Raw genomic sequence first — 6,340 nt, forward strand, 5'->3', positions numbered from 1 at the left:
TCTGGCCTGGCTAAACTACATGTGCTGCTGAGCGGTGCTATATCTCTCGTGTTGCTGTGTGTGCGCTGTGTCTGTTTTTCTCCGGACCGCCTGTTGTTGTGGGGTCGAGACTCGAGTGAAATGACAGTATGATGATGTCATCATAATACTTGCTGCAGAAGACGTGTTGTGATATTGTGCTTGTATTCTCCGCTTGCTTTGGATGAACTGATTAAAATGACAATGCAGAATCGTCTGTCGTGACTTATTGCGTCCCTTGTTGTAGGCGTCGGTGGGTGTGTATACACTACATACATATTCCCTTGGACGGTACATTTGCACTTGCAGCTGTTTCTCTATATAGGACAGGGTATTACTCCACTACGGTGCTTACTGGACCTCTGTGAGAAAATCTTACTTTTAAAAGTAGGCCTAATCTGCAATACCTTGTTACAACAAAAATAATCCATCACATACACAATAGGGCCTACCCCATTCAGGTGTCATAGCAGTACGGGGGGGGGGGGTACTGGTAGATTAGGTAATAATAATTGAACATGGAACAAAGTGCAAAGTAATAATGGTGATAGTGATAACAGTGAAGGTGGATGAGGGTGGGGGTGATGTGCTGAGTTTTGAACGTACTGGAGCCTGTCCAGGGTTTTGCTTGGAACCCCGGACATGACCCCATTACCCCAAATAAAGTTATTATTATTATTATTACAGTAGTCCAGGCGGGAGGTGACGAAGGCCATGGATGAGGGTCTCTGCTGTGGAGTCGGAAAGTGATGGTCGGAATCTGGAGATGCTTCTGAGGTGATAGAAGGCGGATTTGGTGGCAGAACTGATGTGGGCTTTGGTAAGAAAGGGTGGAGTCCAGGATGACGCCGAGGTTGCGGACCTTTGGGGAAGGGCAGATGGAGCGGCCGTCTATGTCCAGGGGGAGATTAATGCCAGTACCATTAAGATGGGTCATATGTTGAACATGCCCATTTCTCGATGGGTAACCTAACTGTTGATCATATGAACAAAATCGAATTGTTAGTTCAATTAAGATAATGATTGGAGCGGTTCATATCGCAGTTTCAGTTGAAACTTTATTTGAACAGGGACAGCACACATTAATGAACATAAATGTAAATGTGTGAGACAGTGTTAGCCAAAGCTAATTTTCAACTGTTGTGTTAGGGTTTGAAACCGACCTCAACAGCACGGCACAGACAGGTAGTTCAGAGTTAGCCAAACACTAGGGCGTATTTATTTACAGAATCAAAAAGAGTCAAGTAACAATTCTGAACAACAAAAAAGGAGAATGCCTTCGGCAGAGTTGTCTGCGGCTCTGCAGATCCTCCCGGTGTTAGAGGTGGGGAATCGGCGTAGACGCCGTTGCGGCTCTGCAGATACTCCCAGCTCCAACTCGGAGTGGAAACGGAGAAAGAGAGAGAGATCAACAACAGTCCAACAGTACACAGAGGCAGTGCAGTTCAGTCCTCCCTTAGCTGAGTCCAGTATGAAATACAAGTGACTTGATCTTCGGTGTAAACTACACACAAGTTAGCTGAGTCCAGTACAAAACAAAACGGTACTTCTTCAGTGTTATCCAAACACACAAAAACAGATAATCCAAAAGGGTTTGGTTCCAAAACTCACCAAAGCGCAAACGCGTAAAGCGGGCAACGAGGCGCAGCTCCAAACGGATGATCAAGATATTCACCAGCGGCGATCCAAAGATGTCCTGGAGGGAAAGTAGACGAGGCACAACAACGGGGGGAAGGCAGGCAGAAGCAGTAGTATTCAAAACGACCCGACAACGATTGAAAGAAGGTCCCAGTATATGAAGCCTCTGGAGAGCTAATCACAAACTACGACAGGTGCGTGATGGAATTGGTAATCGCTCCAGAAGCGTGTGGCGGGGAATGCACCAATCAACACAGTACCTTGAAGGAGCGTGTGGCGGGGAACGAGCCAATCCTCACATGTTGTCCCTGGGCCTGGTGTTAAAAAAGAAAGCATAACATATATGGCATACAGGTCATTAAGAACAGGTTAAAAACACATCATGCAAAATATTTACATCAGACATGTACAGACAATGTACAAACAAACAATAATTCTACATATTAGGTACAATGGTAAATGGCGCATTTATATAGCACTTTTATCCAAAGTGCTTTACAATTTTTGTTCCTCACATTCACCCATTCACTCACACTCCGATGGCGGAGGCAACCTGCACATCGGGAGCAATTAGGGATTAAGTGTCTTGCTCAAGGACACGTCGACACGCTGCCCGGGAGGAGCGGGAATCGAACCGGGAACCGCTCTACCTCCTGAGCCACTGTCGGCCCCAGTTAAGACTGGAGTGTGACATTTTGTTGGATTTCACTTTGCCGGGAACATTGTAGCAAACCCTCAAACCCAATTTTAAAATGGCTACCAAAACCCTCCTTAGCAACATCAATGTTTCATGTTGTATCAAAGATTCAGAGGTAGTGGCACCACCACACCCGTCAGCACCCCCGAAAAGTCCACAGAATGCTGCTGCACACCTTTAAAACATTAATACCTTCGTTTTCAAACTGTGCTCGGGGTGAAACAGAGGTCAGAAGTTTAACAGTTCATCAGATCTGAGAGTTTAACAACATTTTCTGTGTTTTTCTGTGTCATATACAGCAGATTTTTTCACTATCAATATATTAAATTAGCCATTGTTTTTGTTTCCGGCCCCCCATACAATGGCTTGGAAAAAATTTGGCCCTCGGCCAAACTTAATTGCCTACCCCTGATATACAGGATATATACCACTTGCTATTTTTAAATAGCATCTTATTATTGTAAGATGCTAAAATATATACTGTCAAATTTGGAGGGGAAAGTGAAACATTATAGTTGCATACTGAATATTGTATTATTTAGCCAATGTAGACTTTAAACCTTTCACTACCACACTATACCAAAGGGTTAACCCTTGCACCGCGACACTACAGAAGGTGGTAGTGAAAGGGTTAACAAAACCTTAATTACACAACAAAACATTTGCTGTGTGGTGATATATGTGTCTTGGAACGTGGAGGGGCTCCAAAGGATCCCCGGTAGATAGTGCTCTTATACTTTCTATGAAGGTGGAACATCGAGGGCTGTTGCAGTCGGGTTTCCTTTCAAATCTAGCGTTTCTAGGGGCCTCAGTCAGTGGTGAACACTCATGGTGGTGTTAAGAAGCTGTGATCGGAAGATGTTGAGGTATGTGGTGGGAGTCAGATGGCAGGATGGGAGGACCAGTGCCGAGGTGGATGAGATCTGTGGTGTCAGGGAAATTGCTTTCAAGGTGAGATATGGACGTCTCCGGTGGTTTGCACATGTGAGAAGATCGGAGGAGGGGGGGATGTTGAGAGGGGTGGAGGAGATGATTGTGGATGGGCGGAGGCCGAGAGGGAGACCGAAGCAGACGTGGAGGGGATGTGTGGAGAATGATATGAGTGATCTGGAGATAAATGTAGATATGGCACAAAACCGTGACGTTTTGTGCCAAAACCGTGGGCCAAAATGTTGGCGTCAAGCAATTACTTAATACTATACTATACTTTACTTACTTATAATATTCAGATTCTAAGTGTTATTGAGCATATTTATTGTAACATATAATATAACTGATAGGGCATACAGACCCTCATCTGCACCTTTGATTACACTGCCTACTCATATGCTTATATGCTTATATTCAGAGTTAATTATATTGTTTAAACTGCTTATTTTTACTGTACTATAATTGTATTGCCTATATTTATGTCTTCTACTATTACCATGCCCATAGCTGTACCCCCCCCCCCCCCCTCATGCTGCTATGATGCCTGAATTTCCCCAAGCGGATCAATAAAGGAATATCTTATGATCTTATCTTATCTTATTGTGAAACGTTAGGTTTGATTCATTTTCAGGCCTATTTTCCCAGTCATCTGCAGGATATTTCCTCATTCCTCATTTGTCCTAAAGTTGTAGTTTATGAACAATCGTTGAATCCCTGTTTTCCCCCAAAAGAGGCGTGGCACAATGAAAACAGAGGCCTGGCGATCAGATTCAGATTTATTTATTGTGATGTCATCCAGTACCTTACAGCGAAGAAAGAGAGAAATTCTATTTGTTGTGGTTTCTCGACCATAGCAGCATCCAATAATATAAATACAATCAAATGTGCATAGAATAAGAGTAAAATAAGATATAATATGACTAAAATAAATGTAGATATTTTTTTTTGATCCACTTTTTCTTCAATTTTTCTATATTTTCTCCCATCCCAATTTCGTATCATCCAATTCAACCCTCCCCTGTCACGAACGCTGTTTCTTGCCTCCCACAAGCCGGCTGCAATGTGGACTAAGTCATACATAGCACAAGTCCCCTCCGGTACTTGAGGTAACAGCAGTCGCATCTTTTCACCTGCGCAGCTTGATCTCTCAGTGGCGAGGAGTAACGCGTGGGAGGCTCACGCTGCCCCCGACACTTCCTGATTCTACTGCGCAGGCGCACCAACCGACCTGTAGGAGTCGCTGTCCACAACGCCCGATCCCCACCCATCAGTTTCCCACCCCCTAATACGGCCAATGTGTATTAGTATGAACGACCAGCTAAACTGAAAGCAATGTGGAGCGCTGGGCTCGAACAGGTGAACCCAGCGTCTCCGCATTTGTGGTGAGCGCCTTGCCCACTACGCCATGTAGCCGCCAATAAATGTAGATATTATACTGTTGTGTGATGTGCAATGAGCAATGTGCACATTTTTAGCAGTGTGTAAAATGCAATGTGCAATACAGAATTCAGTGCGGATGACGTATGGCTGGTGTGATGAATGCACACAGAGACAAAAACTAAAATGGACATGGGGGACAAACTACACAGATGTGAAAGAGGTTTCCCCTAACTAACCTATATCCTCTCAAAATTCACTTCACATTTAGGCATTTGAAAGCGGTTGTCTTTGTTTTCAGGGAACATTCCCTCATCCTACCAAGCAATGTGTGTAAAGGTGTTCAAATCTTAAGAGTACTCATTCAAGGGAATTATGTAAGGTCCAGTGGAGAGTGTTAGGTTGCTCGGTTAGATCACACCGGGCAGTGATAGCGATTGTAATTGTGTTTCCTCGAACAATGCAGAGGATTCTGGAAATCTGGAGAGCCAGCACAATACAAGTTTCTATCAACCTATTCATAGTTTCTCCTTGGGGTTTACATAGAACAGAATGCACAAAGCAACTGTTTATTAAGACCAAACATTTATTGAATATATTCAAGGTTATTTGGGGAGTAACTTGCACGATAGTGGGTCACAAGCCTGTGATTCACTCATCCTGACATAAAACCACATGAATAATTCAGCTGTTATGGGGCCTCGTGTTTGGAGAGCGGTATGAAATATTGAATACACGATCAGAGATGGCAGAGGAGCGGCCTAATGCAGGGTCCCCTCCCTCTTTCTGCCCCGTCTGTATCCCGACACAGTTATCTACGGGTACTTAACCCTTTCACAACCACACCACAGAAGGTTAACCCTTTCACTACCGCACTACAGACGGGTAGGATTCTGTCCCAGGGACTCCCGTCTGAGAAGAAACGTGCTGTTTGTTTCCACATGATTTAGTCCCGAATTGTCCCATAACTGTCTATACCGTAGATGGGGTAACGATGTGATTGAAAGCTAGGATCAGAATAGTCATTCTTGTACATTCTCTCATTGTGATCATTTATAGTCAATTAAATATTAGGGAAATTAAATGACTCCCCACTTTCATTTCATTTCATTTATTCGTTTATTTGGAAGGGACAAATATTAATGGACAATACATATAATGCACTGTAAATACACAGGATTTAGCAAGGATTTTTGCTGGGGACCGCCCTGAAAACACCTCGAGGACCTTGAGACCTGACTCATTATCAGTCTATCCTTTGTTATTATTACTGAAAGTCTCTTTTGGGGGCGGGGTTATCCCCAACAGTGGCTTTGGAGACAGCGTTTTGATTTCTGGACGGATACTATTCCAAAGCCGCAATCTTCAATTCCTATGGTGCAGGGGTTGTTGTTTAATGTGTTTGTCCTATAATAAATTCCTTGTGTATGTGAAAACGACTTGGTAATAAAGAACTTTCTGATTCTGATGTACTAGGGCTCACCACTTTAAATGCACCATTATTTTAGACAAAAAAGTCTCTACCAGAGTAAATTGGATCAATTTATATTCCAATTAACTGATCAAATGTACACTGACAAGAAATTAAATGTTTGCATTTCATGTCAACAAACATGCATAAGGTCTTGTTTTTCTTTGATAGGCAATTTACTTCAGAAATATAATAGTGTAGCACTTCAT

The sequence above is a fragment of the Notolepis coatsorum genome (genome assembly GCF_963971535.1).
Source record: "Notolepis coatsorum genome assembly, chromosome: 1".
Classification (NCBI taxonomy): domain Eukaryota; kingdom Metazoa; phylum Chordata; class Actinopteri; order Aulopiformes; family Paralepididae; genus Notolepis; species Notolepis coatsorum.